Source organism: Ornithorhynchus anatinus, chromosome 12, assembly GCF_004115215.2.
Source record: "Ornithorhynchus anatinus isolate Pmale09 chromosome 12, mOrnAna1.pri.v4, whole genome shotgun sequence".
Classification (NCBI taxonomy): Eukaryota; Metazoa; Chordata; class Mammalia; order Monotremata; family Ornithorhynchidae; genus Ornithorhynchus; species Ornithorhynchus anatinus.
The window spans coordinates 47,606,730-47,623,508 of NC_041739.1; positions in this window are offsets into that span (position 1 = coordinate 47,606,730).

Here is a 16,779-nt window from a genome sequence, read left to right on the forward strand (position 1 = left end):
CCTCTGCCGCCTGTCTGCAGTGTAACCTTGGGCAAGTCGCTTAACTTCTCCGAGCCTCAGTTACCTCATCTGCAAAATGGGGAGTAAGACTGTGTGCCCATGTGGAACGGGGAATGTGTCCGTCCTGATGACCTTGTATCTACCCCAGTGCTTAGGACATATTAAGCACTTAAAAAAAAATACCCTAATTATAATTATCTTCTAGAACAGAGAAACAAATCCCGCCCTGAATACTTGACCGCCCAACCCTGACCTGGCTGCAGAGAGAGACCCACCTTGCCTCTTCTCTCCTTCCCGCTCCCTCTTCTCTACCAGTGCCCAGACAAAGCCTGATATACTTGAGAAAGAGGATAAACACTTTGATAAGCCACCTTGAAGACGTCGATCTTTGAGGAATTGGCCAACAGGCGGATCTCTGGCCACAAAGTCAGATTGACTTGGTGGGACTCCCGATGGAAACTCTGTAAGATGTCTTTATAGCCAAATCTAGAGAGGTCCACTCTACTGCCATATTTCTTGACTTTTTGACTCCTCTGGCACTGTGGATGACTCCCTGCTTCTTGAAACACTAACACCTCTCCGTTTTGCGGATAGGTTCTTCTCCGACCTTCTTCCATCCCTTGTTTCTGGGTGTTCCTCAAGTCTTTGAGCTCCCCATCTCTTCTGGCTCTAAGCTTACCCTATTAAAAAGTTCATATTCTCACCTTCTCACCCCCAGCAGCTGACTTCCAGATCAACCTCTCCAGTCCTGTCCTCTCCCTGTGTATTCAGAGAAAATTTATGTCTCAAAATAAGATTGAGGAGAGTACCCTTGATTTTTTTAAATAGTAATTTTTTTTTAAATGGGATTTTGAAGTGCTTACTGTGTGCCAGGCACTGAAACGTCGGGGTAGATTCAAGCTCATCAGGTAGGACACACTCCATGTCCCCCCGGGTCTCTCAGTCTTAATCCCCACTTTACGGATGAGGTAACTGAGGTGCAGAGAAGGGAAGTGAATTGCCCAAGGTCACACAACAGACAAATGGCAGAGCCGTGATTAGAACTCGGGTTCTTGTGACTCCCAGGCCCTTGCTCTATTCGCTAGACCATGCTACTTGATACATTTTGCTGACGTTTAAGACCCTGGTCATGATTTACGCTTTTAAAAATAAGATTTTCCAGAAATTACCTCAGGAAAAAAATTCCAGAATTAAGCCAGCGAATTCCCCCCGAGACCATGGCTTCCGGTTTTGTCTGGTTAGGGAGGCCTGAGGAAGGGAATCCCCTGGACTCCCACCACCTAATCCAGCTCCAGAGAAGAACCCTGCTGGGCTGCCATCCAGACCCTTCTTTCAAACAACAACCTGATCTTGGCAGGAGAAATTCCTGTTCAGACTTTACGCAATCCTCTCCACCCTTTCCCAAGGTGGTTCGGAGAGCGGGGCTCGTCTAAAGCAAAGACCTTCCTCCTAATCCCTTGCAGACGTCGGAGAGTTAGGTTACTCCCCAGGCCGGCTAGTCACCTGAGAAGAGAGCTGCTTGACGATTACCATAATTTGGGTGTTGGGGAAGTGCTTACTCTGTGCTAAACGGCAACATCGATGGAATGCAATTAGAGCGAGCGCAGTCCCCGTCCCTACCCGTGTCGTCAAAATAGAAGGGAGAGCAGGTATTTAATCCCCATTTTACAGAGGAGGAAACTGAGGCACAGAGAAGTTGAGTGAATTTTCCAAAATCGTACAGCGGGTAAGCGGTGGAGCCGAGAATAGAACCTGGCTTTTCCCGACTCCCTTGGGCCCATCCACTCGGCCGTCCTGCCCGACTCAGGTGGAAAGAGGGTGGAGTTCAGCCCCAGGTCCAGACCTGTGGGATGAGAAGCAGCAGGATAGAGTGAAGGAAGGGTGGGCCTGGGAGTCAGAAGGTCATGGGTTCTAATCCCGGCTCTGCCACTTGTCTGTTGTGTGACTTTGGGCAAATCACTGCACTTCTCTGTGCCTCAATTACCTCATCTGTAAAATGGAGATTGAAACTGTGAGCACCACGTGGGACAGGGACTGTGTCCACCCCGATTTACTTGTAACCACTCCAGCATTTAGAACGGTGCTTGGCACATAGTGCTTAACAAACACCACAATTATTATTTTTATTATGGAGCAGGAGAGAGACTTTAATATAAATAAATACACGTGCTAGGAAGGATTCCCACCATTCCTATAGCACCGTCTTTGAATAAACCACTAGGACTGTTGGTATTTTTCTCTCTCTCTTTCTCTAATCTGGATTAATTTCTCATCCCTTTTCTCATTACTATGGATAACTGGATATGGATATGGAAAATTGGTTGTTTTATTACCCTATTTGGATAGTAAGAAAAAGTCTATCTGATTTATTTGAAGTGCAAGAGTAGCGACATCATGGCCTAGTAGATACAATATGAGCCTGGGAGTCAGGAGGACCTGGGTTTGAATCCCGCCTCCGGCACTTCTCCGCCTCGTGACCCTGGACAAGTCACTGAAGTTCTCTATGCCTCAGTTATTTCATCTGTAAAATGGAGATTGAGACCGGAAGCCCTAGGTGGCACAGGGACTGTGTCCAACCCGATTATCTCGTATCTACCCCAGTGCTTAGTACAGTGTTGGCACATAGTAAGAGTTTAACAAATACCTGTCCTCTCCCCCTCCCTTCAGGCTCGCATCTCCTCCTGCCTCCAGAACGTCTCCACCTGGATGTCGGCCCGCCACCTAAAACTCAACATGAGCAAGACTGAGCTCCTCATCTTCCCTCCCAAACCCAATCCTCTCCCAGACTTCTCTATCACCGTGGATGGCACGACCAACCTTCCCGTCTCTCGGGCCCGCAATCTTGGTGTCATCCTTGACTCGTCTCTCTCGTTCACCCCACACATCCTATCCGTTACCGAGACCTGCCGGTTTCACCTCTACAATATCGCCAAGATCCGCCCTTTCCTCTCCACCCAAACGGCTACCTTACTGTTACGGGCTCTCGTTATATCCCGGCTAGACTACTGTGTCGGCCTTCTCTCTGACCTCCCTTCCTCCTCTCTCGCCCCGCTCCGGTCTATTCTTCACTCCGCTGCCCGGCTCATCTTCCTGCAGAAACGATCTGGGCATGTCACTCCCCTTCTTAAACAACTCCAGTGGTTGCCTATCGACCTCCGCTCCAAACAAAAACTCCTCACTCTAGGCTTCAAGGCTCTCCATCACCTTGCCCCTTCCTACCTCTCCTCCCTTCTCTCTTTCTACCACCCACCCCGCACGCTCCGCTCCTCCGCCGCCCACCTCATCACCGTCCCTCGGTCTCACCTATCCCGCCGTCGACCCCCGGGTCACGTCCTCCCGCGGTCCCGGAACGCCCTCCCTCCTCACCTCCGCCAAACTGATTCTCTTTCCCTCTTCAAAACCCTACTTAAAACTCACCTCCTCCAAGAGGCCTTCCCAGACTGAGCTCCTCTTCCCCCTCTACTCCCTCTGCCATCCCCCCTTTACCTCTCCGCAGCTAAACCCTTTTTTTCCCCTTTTCCCTCTGCTCCTCCACCTCTCCCTTCCCATCCTCACAGCACTGTACTCGTCCGCTCAACTGTATATATTTTCATTACCCTATTTATTTTGTTAATGAATTGTACATCGCCTCGATTCTATTTAGTTGCCATTGTTTTTACGAGATGTTCTTCCCCTTGACCCTATTTATTGCCATTGTTCTTGTCTGTCCGTCTCCCCCGATTAGACTGTAAGCCCGTCAAATGGCAGGGACTGTCTCTATCTGTTGCCGACTTGTTCATCCCAAGCTCTTAGTACAGTGCTCTGCACGTAGTAAGCGCTCAATAAATACTATTGAATGAATGAATGAATGAAATACCACAATTATTATTATTATTATTGACTCAAATCCTCTGAGTGGAAAGAACACAGGCCTGGGAGCAGAGGACCTGGGTTTTAATCCCGGCTCTGCCACTTGCCTGCTGAGTAATCAATCAATCAGTGATATTAGTTGAGGGGTTACTTTGTGCAGACCATTGTACTAAGTGCTTGAGAGAGTGCAAAAAGCTGGTAGACACAATCCCTGATCTCAAGGAGCTCGCAGTCTACAGTGATCTTGGACAAGTCACTTAAATTCTCTGGGCCTCAGTTTCCTCCTCTGTGAAATGGAAGTTAAACACCTGTTCTCCCTCCTATGTAGTCTGTGAAAACCATGTGGTCCAGAATAATTTCTGATCTGATTACCTTGTATCTATCCCAGTGCTTGGCACATAGTAATTGCTTAAACCCCCCCCCCCAATTATTATTATTATTATTATTGTTTTTCTAACAATCTCTTCATTGCCCCCCTTACCATGGCATAGTGGATAGAATGTGGGCCCGGGAGTCTGAAGGTCATGGGTTCTAATCCTGGCTCCACCACTTGCCTGCTATGTGACCTTGGGCAAGTCACTTTACTTCTCTGTACCTCAGTTACCTCATTTGTGAAATGGGGACTGAGAATGTGAGCCCCATGTGGGACAGCGATTGTGTCCAACTCAATTTTCTCAAGTCTACCCCAGCGCTTAGTAGAGGGTCTGGCACATAGGAAGCACTTAACAAATACCATTATTATTATTATTATTGTTATTACCCAAGAAGTCCAACCCATTGAAAGAGTGTCCATTCCCAAAGATCCTTTCAGCCCATAGTTTCATGGAGACGGCTCTTGGCACTTTCTCTCCAGAGACTGTCCTAATCCTCAAGACTGTAATCTAGTTATGGGCAGGGAGCGTGTGCTAATTCTCTTCCCAGTGCTTAGTATAGTGCTCGGCACATAGCGCTCAATAAATACCACTGATTGAATGACTGAAGGAGAGGGGAGGAGGGATGAGAGGAGTCAGAGCACCTGGGTTCCAATCCCGACTCCACCACGTACTTGCTCTCTGACCTTGGGCAAGTCACTTAATTTCCCTGTGCCTCCATTTCCTCATCTATAAAATGGGGAACTCCAGACACATTTTTTATGATATTTGTTAAGAACTTACTTTGTGCCAGGCCCTGCCTTAAGTGCTCGGGTAGATACAGACTAACCAGATGGGACACCGCCCAGGTGCCACACGAGGCTTACAGTCTTAATCCCCATTTTACAGATGAGGTAACTGAAGCCCAGAGAAGTTAGGTGTCTTGCCCAAGGTCACACAGCAGACAAACGTCTCCCACTCCCTTCTGCGTCACCCTTGGATGTGCTCCCTTTTGTCTCCCCTCTCTCAGCTCCACTGCACTTACTAGTATATCTGCAATTCATTAATTTCTATTATTATTATTCTATTATCTTTTATTAATGTCCTTCTCACCCTTCAGACTGTAAACTCATTGTGGACAGGGCATGTATCTACCAACTCTCCCAACCTAGTACAGTGCTCTGCATACAGTAAGCGCTCGATAAATATGACTGATTCATTCATTCAGTTGTATTTATTGAGCGCTTACTGTGTGCAGAGTAAGTGCTGGGGAGAGTACGATAAGGTAATAAACAGTCACATTCCCTGCCTACAATGGGCTTACAGTTTAGGGTGGGGAGACAGACATCGATATAAGTAAATAAAATGACAGATATGAATATAAGTGCTGTGGGGCTGGTAGAGGGGAAGAGCAAATGGAGCAAGTCAGGGCAATGTAGAAGGGAGTGGGAGGTGAGGAAATGTGGGGCTTAGTCTGGATGGGCAATCACTGGAGATTTTTGAGGAGGGGGGTGGTGATATGTCCTTAACATTTTTGTAGAAAAATGATCTGGGCAGCAGAGTGAACTGGAGTGGGGAGAAGTAGGCGGTTGGGAGGTCAGCAAGGAGACTGATGCAGTAATCCAGGGGGGATAGGATGAGAGATTGCATTAAGGTTGTAACAGTTTGGATGGAGAGGAAAGGGCAGATTTTAGCTATGTTGTGAAGTTGGGACCAAAAGGATTTAGTGATGGTTGAATGTGTGGGTTGAATGACAGAGAGGCGTCAAGGAAAATACCAAGGTTACGGGCTTGTTTGACAGGAAGGATGGTGGTGCCGTCTACAGTGATGGGAAAGTCAGGGGGAGGACAGGGTTTGGGTGGGAAGAGGAGGAGCTCTGTCAAGTTTGAGGTGACAGGAGGACCTCCAGATAGAGATGTCTTGAAGGCAGGAGATGCGATTGAAGATGATATATTGAAATGTCAGTGCCAGGATTAGAATCCAGGGACTCCGACTTTTTTTATCGTATTCGTTAAGCAGTTACTATGTGTCAGGCACTGGGGTAGATATAAATTAATCAGATTGGACACTGTCCCTGGCCCACTTAGGGCTCACGGGTCTTAATCGTCATTGTATATAGGAGGTATCTGAAGCACAGGGAAGTGAAGTCACTTGGCCAAGGTCACACAGCAGACAAGTGGCAGAGCTGGGATTGGAACCTAGGTCCTTCTGACTTCCAGGCCCATGCTCTATCCACTAGCCCACACTGCTTGGCCCGTTCTCCCTTTTATTCATTCATTCATTCAATAGTATTTATTGAGCACTTGGTATGTGCAGAGCACTGTACTAAGCGCTTGGAATGTACAAGTCAGTAACAGAGACAGTCCCTACCCTTTGACGGGCTTACAGTCTAATCGGGGGAAAGGGACAGACAAGAACAATAGCAATAAATAGAATTAAGGGGATGAACATCTCATTAAAACAATAGCAAATAAATTTACTTAGAGTGTGAGCCAGGATGGGAATTGCGTCTGGCCTGATTATCTTGTATCTACCCCAGCGCGTAATAAAAGTGCTTGGCACAAAGTAAGTGCTTACAGATATCACAGTTATTATTATTATTGTTGTTACGGGGCGTGGACTATAAAGAGGAAGTACCAGGCCTCATTCACTCTGGGCTATCTTTGCCTCTCCTGTTAAACCTGACTAGACAGTTTCCAGAGAGAAAATGGACTTAAGCCTGGAATGGCCAGAAGAGTCCCTCCCCCCATGATAATATTGGTATTTATTAAGCGCTTACTATGTGCAGAGCACTGTTCTAAGCGCTGGGGGGATCCACGGTCATCAGGTTGTCCCATGTGAGGCTCACAGTTAATCCCCATTTTACAGATGAGGTAACTGAGGCACAGTGAAGTGACTTGCCCACAGACAGCTGACAAGTGGCAGAGCCGGGATTCGAACCCATGACCTCTGACTCCCAAGCCCGGGCCCTTTCCACTGAGCCACGCTGCTTCTCCCATGATGGGAGGGTGAGGTCACGTTTTCCACGGAGACCTGGCTCTCCTTAAGCCTCTGGGGCTGACCGGTCCAATTCTTCCATGCAGTCTTCCAGGAGTGGCCCCGGAGCTCAGAAGCTTCCGACTCCTGGTTCTAAGGTGTGGGTCATAAACGAATGATGATTAAAGCAGGGAATTTCATAGAACAGTAAATACCTCATACTTTATTACCCTAGTGATGTGTGAGTCTCCTTCGGAGAGAAATTGTCTTCCTTAAGGGGAATAAAGACAGGCTTGGAAAAGGGTTGAATTTGACTTCTCTTATTTTGGAAGCAGGTATTTTTCTCTTACACCAGAATGTCAAGGGTGTCTTGCAATAATAACGATAATGGTATTTGTTAAGCACTTACTATATATCAGGCTCTGAGGTAGAGACGTAGAGTCATATCAGAGTTACTATCCCACATGTGGCTCTCACTCTAAGGGGGAAGGAGGGCAGGATGGGATCCCCATTTTACAGAGAGGAAATTGAGGCACAGGAATGTCAAATTAAACAGCAGCTAAGTGATGGACTCAGGATTAGAACCCCCGGATCGGTTCCCAGTCCTGCATCGATGTTAAAAATGAATTGACAGATACTAAAGGAATCTCAAGTCCGTGTGAGAAAAAGCGCGACACACATGCATCATATTAGAAATGAGAAAGTGAAATGAAACACTTTATTGTGACATTTTTGCCTTGAACTCTCTGTATTTTAAAAATGAATGTTCTATTTAAACCCTTTTAAATTGCATTTTTTTTTTTAAAAGTGGCATTTCTCTCTACTCTGCCAACAGGTCATTGTGACTGCTCTAAATTTTACTTTTTCAGGGATTCTTTTGGGTTCATATTAAAGTTAGTAATAGTTAATATTTGTTAAGTGCTTACTACTCATTCATTCAGTTGTACTTACTGAGTGGTTACTGTGTGCAGAACAAAGTACTAAGCGCTTGGGACCGTACAATACAGCAATAAACAGACATAATCCTGCCCGTAATGTGATTACAGTTTAGAGATGGGGAGACGGACATTAATACAAATAAATACATTAGAAATATGTATGTACGTGTACATGACCTTCTCACCGCGCCTCACTTTCACCCGTCGCACCACTGACTCCTCGCCCATGTCCTGCCTCGAGCCTGGAACGCCCTCCCTCCTCAAATCCGACTCTCCCCATCTTCAAATCTTATTGAAGGCACATCTCCTCCCAGAGGTCTTCCCGGACTAAGTCCCACTTTTCCTCATCTCCCACTCCCTTCTGCGTCGCCCTGACTTGCTCCCTTTGCTTTTCTCCGCTCTCAGACCTACAATACTTATGTACATATTTTATTTGTACTGATGTCTGTCCCCTGCCCTCTAGACTGTAAGCACGTGTGGGCAGGGAATATGACTGTTGATTGTTCATTCATCCTTTCAATCGTATTTATTGAGAGTTTACTGTGTGCAAAACACTGTACTAAGCGCTTGGGAGAGTATAACAACAAAGAGAAACATTCCTGCCCACAGTGAGCAGGATTATTATTATTATGAATCCCCATTTTACAAGTAACTGAAGCACAGAGAAGTTAAGTGGCTTGTCCAAGGTCGCACAGCAGAATAGTGGCGGAGCTGGGATTAGAACCCAAGTCCTCTGAATTCCAAACCCGTGCTTTTTTCACGAAGGCATGCTGCTTGATAATCAGTCTTGGTCACATATGAATGAAGCTGCCGTGGGCTTCCAGGGGCTGGGATGACAGAGGTGGGTGAGGGGGCAAAAACTCAGGAGTCAGTCGCTGGGTCATGGCCCGTTGGACAGACCTGAAGCAGGCTTCGAGGCCCTTCCATCTCTAGAGCTGGTCCCGACGGCCTGTTTTCTGGTCCACTTCCACTTCCCCGTCCCTCCATTTCTGGCTGTTGCCCGCCTCCCCGGCCTGGCATCATTTAAGCCATCACCCACCCCTACATTTCAACTCTCATTAATAAAAAAATTCAGAAAACAACCCTTGTCGTGGAGACTTTTACTGCAGAAGACAGTAGGAGGGAAGAGAGGGGAGGACGGATCCATGAACCACCAAACGAAGATAGTGGCCAGGCATGCGGGGATTTGCTGGATTGGGTGTCATCTTGAGTATCTCAAGAAGTGGCCATCTTGATTGCACTGGGAAACCTCCTACCGTGTCCTGCTCTGAGGTGCCTGATCCATCCGAAGCCGCCCCTGTCAGGTGGTTTGTGGGTGACTGCATCTGTTCTCTCTGCTACAATAACCCACGAAAAAAACACTTTGGGATCCCCCGTGCCCTAGCGGCCAAAGCTTCTTTACCAACAAGGTAGGAGCAATCTTAGAGTCTCATGCTAAGGTACCTTCCAGACAGCTCCCCATTATTGTGTGCTGCCATCCCATCACGTGGCACGCGAAGCATCTGGGGTCCCTGCTCTGCCACGGCAGTGGGGTCTCCCCTATTCCACAAACACTGACCACAGAGCCCTAGTGGGGATGAACTTTTCTTTATATTTAAGGATTTAATCCTGATGATGATTTTAGTTTTGCAACACATCTGAAGTCAAACCTAAGATCGAAATGCCTCTCTCTGATGCTATGACTTCACCCACCGATTCCTGCGGAGACGGCGGTGCCGAGGGGTATGTGGAGGCCTGAGTTCTAGTCTTCCTTTGGCCTGTAGCGGGCAAGGACTGCACGTGCGCTTTGCGTGTGAAGCATCTCTGCCCGCTCACTCTGTTCCCTAGTGAGAGGTGACAGGAATGAGAGAACCGTAGGGGCACTGAGCAAGCCACTAATACTGTAATCCATTCCTCCACTTAGTTTCCCCGGGGGTGAAGTCTGAGAAACGAGGCTCGTCCATCGTCCCTGACTGGAGACTCCATTTTGGCAAATGGCCCTTTTATAGTCCAGCCCATCCGTGGATGTCCCGGTCCATCCAACTTCTCAAGATGGCTCTCTGGGTCTTCCCCGGAGAAGAAGCGGGAAGCGTCAGGGGAAAGGGTCTGGGAGTGGGAGTGAGGGGATTCTAGTCTGGACTTCCAATCTCAGCTCTGTCACTTGCCTCCTGTGTGACCTTAAGTCACTCAACTTCTCTATGCCTCGGTTTCCTCATCTGTGAAATGGGGATTCAATACTTGTTCTCCCTCCAACTTAACTGTAAGCCCCACATGGGACGAGATTTGTGTATGACCTGATTTTCTGGTGTTTAGTACAGTACTTCGCACAGAGTGAATGCTTGACAAATGTTGTCGTTATTATTCCCATTAGAGTATCGGGCAGAGCTGAGCTGATAGAGAAGCATTGTGGCTTAGGGGAAAGAGTACGGACTTGAGAGCCAGAGGTCACGGGTTCTAATCTCGCCTCCGCCACTTGTCAGCTGTGTGACTTTGGACTTAACTTCTCTGTGCCTCAAGTTACCTCATCTGTAAAATGGGGATTGAGACCGTGAGCCCCTCGTGGGATGACCTGATTACCTTGTATCTGCCCCAGTGCTTAGAACAGTGCTTGGCACATAGTAAGCACTTAACAGATACCATTATTATTATGACTGCTATTTTCTGCATTCTCTGTTACCGAACGTTTGTTCCCACTTATCTTTAAAGGGCTGAGGACTTCTTCCCCAGATGGAGAGTTTACTTCTCATTTTCCCCAGTCTTTTTCTGCAATTGGCTAAAAACCAGCTGATTTAATTAGTTGAATGCCACCCTATAATAATCGTGGTATTCTTTAAGGTTTTCTTTTTTTTTTGTCCTTTTCTTTAAAGAGGTCCATATTCTGGTGGAGAGTTAAGAACTAATTCCATCCTTAATAAGCTTGTTTAGGGACTTTTAGAGAAACCTGGACCTCAACACAGACTCCCTTTTATCACATTCTGCTACTGTTGGGGTCCGATAAAGAGGGCGCGGTATCCTCCTCCTTTCAAAACCGATAAAAAGCTAAACCCTGGATCAACCAGATCCCCTTTGTCACCACTGCACCACTTTTTGTTTGGTGGCTTAGTATCCGTGCCTCTCAAATGCCTCGCTTACGAATTCCCATCAGTCCCAAAGTAATAATGTCCGGCTTAGGTAAGATTCCTATCATCTAGTCATTCCATAACATGCTATAGGATCTTAGGTTTGGGAATGACTGAATAACGCAACGGAAAAAATAGATCTCGCGTAAATTGTTGACATTCTTGCCAGCGTAAGAAAAAGCTATATTTTCTTCTTGGTATTAATAAATAGCGTTGTGATCCGAATGAAAGTATTTATGTAACAGTGAAATGACTGCAAGGATATTTGAAGAGTGGTAAAGAACAAAGCGGATCTGAACTGCAAATTCACTCAAATAGAGATTTTTCCATGGTAATGATAATAGCGGAATTTAAGTGTTTAATATGTGCCAAGCGCTGATAGATACGAGAACCGGATTGGAAAGAGTCCTTGTCCCACCCAGGGCTCATAGTCTAAGGGAGAGGGAGTACTCTAAATCCTGTTGGCTCGACCTTAGTGACATTTAAAAAAACCGCCTTCTCCTCTCCCTCCACACTGCTTTCATATCAATCCAGGCAGTTATCCTATCCTAACTTGATTCCCGTTATCAGCCTCCTTGCTGACCTCCCTGCCTCCTGTCTCTCCCCGCTCCAGTACATAATACATTAGAGAAGCAGAGTGGCTCAGTGGAAAGAGCCCGGGCTTGGGAGTCAGAGGTCATGGGTTTGAATCCCGGCTCTGCCACTCGTCGACTGTGGGCAGGTGACTTCACTTCTCTGGGCCTCAGTTACCTCATCTGTAAAATGGGGATTAAGTGTGAGCCTCACGTGGGACAGCCTGATTACCCTGTACCTACCCCAGGGCTTAGAACAGTGCTCTGCACGTAGTAAGCGCTTAACAAATACCAACATTATTATTATTATTATTACACTCTGCTGCTCAGATCGTTTGGCTACGAAAACATTCAGGTCAGGTTTTCCCACTCCTCAAGAACCTCCAGTTATTCCTCATCCACCTCCGTCTCTAACAGAAACTCCTCACCATTGGCTTTAAAACCCTCAGTCGTCTTGCCCCCTCTTACCTCTCCTCACTACTCTCCTACTACAGTCCAGCCCTCGCACTTCGCTCCTCTAACGCTAACCTTCTCGACGTACCTTGATCTCGTCTATCTCGCTGCCGACTTCTTGCCCGTGTCCTGCCTCTGGCCTGGAACGCCCTTCCTCTTCGTATTCACTTGCCAATTACTCTTCCCACCTTCAAAGCCACCAGCAACTACCATCTTTGAACAGTAGCCCAGTGGACAGAGCACGGGCCAGGGAATCAGGGGGCCTGGGTTCCGATCCTGCCTGCACCACTTGACTGCTGTGTGACTTTGGGCAAGTCGCTTAACATCTCTATGCCTCAGTTCCCTCATCTGAAAAATGGAGATTTAGACTGTGAGTCCCACGTGGCTCATGGACTGTGTCCAATCTAATCAGCTTGTATCTATTCCAGTAAAGTGTCTGGCATATAAATATCGCTAAAAAAAGAGATTATTTTATGTCTCTCAGAGCTTGGTACAAGTGTCTGGGACTGTGTGTGTGTAAATATGTGTATTTGGTAGAACTAAAGGAGACTTAGGCAAGTTCTGTTAATGAAAAATCCAGATAAAGAGAATGGGCCTTAGCTATCTTGGACCAGCACTTGTTCTGTTTTATCAAAGCTTTGTGTTTTTGAAGAAATCATCCAGGCTAGGGCTTGGTTTGGCTTGAAAAATAGACATACAGTTAACTGGCTGTCCCCAGAATACACCTATGGAAAAAGCCCGGGCTTGAGAGTCAGAGGTTGTGGGTTCAAATCCTGGGTCCCCCATATGTCAGCTGTGTGCCTTTGGGCAAGTCACTTAACTTCTCTGTGCCTCGGTGACCTCATCTGTAAAATGGGGATTAAGTCTACGAGCTCCACGTGGGACAACCTGATAACCTTGTATCTACCCCAGTGCTTAGAACAGGCCTTGGACCATAGTAAGTGCTTAACAGATACCGTCATTATTGTTATTATTATTATTGTTATTATATTAAACACAGTTCCACAAGACTTTCTGGGTGCCCAAACATAAATTCAAACTCAACTAGTGCCAGTGCTGTTATATATACTAAAAGACTGAATTAAAAAGTTTTATTCTAAATAATAATTATGGTATTTGTTAAGCACTTACTATGTGCCAAGCACTGTATTAAGAGCTGGGATAGATCGATATAAGATAATCAGATAATGGGGCCCACAGTTCAGGTAGGAAGGAGAACAGGTATTGAAGCAACACGGCCTAGTGAAATGAGCACAGGCCTGGGAGTCTGAGGACCTGGGTTCTAATTCCGGCTCCACCGTGTGCCTGCTATGTGACCTTGGGTAAGTCACTTAACTTCTCTTTGCCTCTGTTACCTCGCCTAAAATGGAGATTAAGACTGTAAGCCCTGTGTGGGACGGGGACCGTGTCTCGTATCTAACCCAGTGCCTGGAACATAGTAAGTGCTTAACAAATACCATAAAAAACCCCCCTGCTTTTGCAGGCGAGGGAACTGAGGGAAAGAGAATTTAAGCGACATGCCCAAGGTCACACAACTGGGAAACGTTGGAGCTGGGATCAGAACCCAGCAAGGCCACATGGCTTCCCTGTAAAATCATTTACACCCAATGGCATTGGGTCATAATGTTAAGAAATTGCTTTCACTTTTATGCGTATATTTCTATTTAGGTGTGGCAAAATGCTGAGAAACAAAAAAAACAAATCCGAAAGTCATACCGAAAAGATCGCTAATAACAGCATTTACCCTATTCTAAAATAGCAGTGGCACACGTAGGCCTCGCAGTTTGATCAAGCCCTGCCGTTTCTAGAGGCCTTTGTACTTTAACCCAGGTCTGCCTCTGTGTACGTGTGTGCACGTGTGAGTGGGCCCTAAAACGAGAATCATCTGTTTATGATTGTATCCTTCGCCACCACAAAGCATCGCAATGGAAAAGGATCGCAAAGGTGACTCCGATTGCCACCAATCTGGATTTTCGGGTAATCTCCCTTAACTGCATTTCTCATTCTCTCGGGTCCGAGTACACTTCGCAGCACAATAAAATAGAGACAGCTAGGGCCGTCAAAACTATAAAGAGTCCTGGGACGGGAGGAGTCCGGGCTCTTGGTGGGAAGACAAAGGGGTGGGGAATTTTAAGATGACAATAATCCTGGGAACACAAGATCTCGAAGGAAGGCAGCAACTGCCAAAATGTCTGACATCTTTAGTCACCCACCCTTTAAACTGGGGCTCGGGGTTGATAAAGCTATTAACTATTATTTTAGCCAGGTCTACCCCAATCCAAACTGCTTGACAGTGACTATCTCTTCATACCAAAGGCTAATGGGAGGACTGAGGCTGCGGCTATTGATTTAAAAAAAGGAGCCCGCCAGCTGTATTTCTATTCCTTAGAATGTCAGGTATAAAATCTAGGAGGGGAAGGAAGGTCGATGATACATCAATTTAGCTCACTAGGTTTTTTTTCTTTCCTTCTTTCTGATGTGAAGGAATCGGAACCAAAGATTTTCAGTTCAGAAACTCTCCAAATAGAACTTTTGTCCTTTTTTCTTTGCTGGGTGGCCATTTGCCTGATTTATACAGTGTGGTTTTCTGTCCCCAGTCTGGTACTGATAAGGTACCAGATGCCCTTTATATACCTTCCTCTCTTGGTATCCTAAGGCTCGAAAGTGGCCCTCTTGTTTGCAGTGTTCCGGAGGGGAACATAATGGCCCTGAATTTAGAGAGGGGGTTATCGCTAATATATTGGTAATACCAATAATAAAAGTGATCATTGTCATAAGCTGATTATGTCCCAAGTACTGGGTTAGAGTCAATCAGATCAGATCCAATCCCTGCTCTGCCTAAGTAGGGCTCAGAGTTTAAAGGTGGAACGGGGAGCAGATATGTAATCCCCATTTTACAGATGAGGAAACTGAGATACGAGGCAGTTAAGTAACTCGCCCGAGGTCACGAGGCAGATAATAATGATTAATAAGAAGTGTGGTATTTGTTAAGTGCTTACTATGCGTCAAGCACCATTCAAAGTGCTGGGGTAGATATGAGATAATCAGATTGGGCAGAGTCCTTGTCTCACATGGGGCTCACAGTCTAAGTGGAAAGGAGAACAGATATTGAATCCCCATTTTACAGAGAACTGAAGCGACTCGCCCAAGGTCACGCAGCAGGCAAGAGGCTGAGTCGGGATTAAAACCCAGCTCTCCTGACTCCTCGGCCCGTGCTCTTTCTACTAGCCACACTGCTTCCCGGACTCCTCAGCAACAGACACATGGTTCTGGGGACTTTATCAAAAGGTTCTGTAGGACGACACTTTGTAGTCTTGTGTGATCGGCTTAGTACATATAATGTGATCTAAGTCAGTTACTTACAGGTGAGCAAAGAAGTGCCCTGGCATCTTCTCGGGAAACTTCTCACTCTGGGCTTCAAGGCTCTCCATCCCCTTGCCCCTTCCTACCTCTCCTCCCTTCTCTCTTTCCACCGCCCACCCCGCACGCTACGCTCCTCTGCCGCCCACCTCCTCACCGTCCCTTGGTCTAGCCTATCCCGCCGTCGACCCCTGGGCCACGTCCTCCCGTGGTCCCGGAACGCCCTCCCTCCTCACCTCCGCCAAACTAATTCTCTTCCCCTCTTCAAAACCCTACTTAAAGCTCACCTCCTCCAAGAGGCCTTCCCAGACTGAGCTCCCCTTTTCCCTCTGCTCTCTCTACCACCCCCTTCACCTCTCCGCAGCTAAACCCTCTTCTCCCCCCTTTCCCTCTGCTCCTCCCCCTCTCCCCTCCCATCCCCTCAGCACTGTACTCGTCCGCTCGACTCTATATATCTTCATTACCCTATTTATTTTGTTAATGAGATGTACATCACCCAGATTCTATTTATTTGCCATTGCTTTAATGAGATGTTCTTCCCCTTGACTCTATTTATTGCCACTGTTCTCGTCTGTCCGTCTCCCCGGATTAGACTGTAACCCCATCAAAGGGCAGGGACTGTCTCTATCTGTTACTGATTTGTACATTTCAAGCTCTTAGTACAGTGCTCTGCGCATCGTAAGCGCTCGATAAATACTATTGAATGAATGTTTCAGTGTTCATTGGAGCAATCAATCAAACTACTATTGATTAAATCAATCTCTCCTAACTTCTTGGGATAGGACAGTTCAACAGAGTAGGTAGATGGGATCCCTCCCTGCCCACAAGGATTTTACAGTCAATAGGGCAGTACAGATGGATTCTTAGAAATGGACCTTGTCAATCAATTGGGAGTATTTATTAAACACTTATTCTGGGCAGAGCACCGAGGAGCTGCCTTCTCCATCCACCTCAAGTTTGAAAATGCCAGCGATCGGATGCAAGGAGTGTCAAAGAACGTTTGTTACTCTACATGTTTTGGGAATATGTAATCCTAGTAGTAGCCTCACGTGGGACAACCTGATTACCCTGTGTCTATCCCAGCGCTTAGAAAAGTGCTCTGCACATAGCGCTTAACAAATACCAACATTATTATTATTAGTAACATTAATTCACTGGACGGCACGATTACTATCCCAGAAAC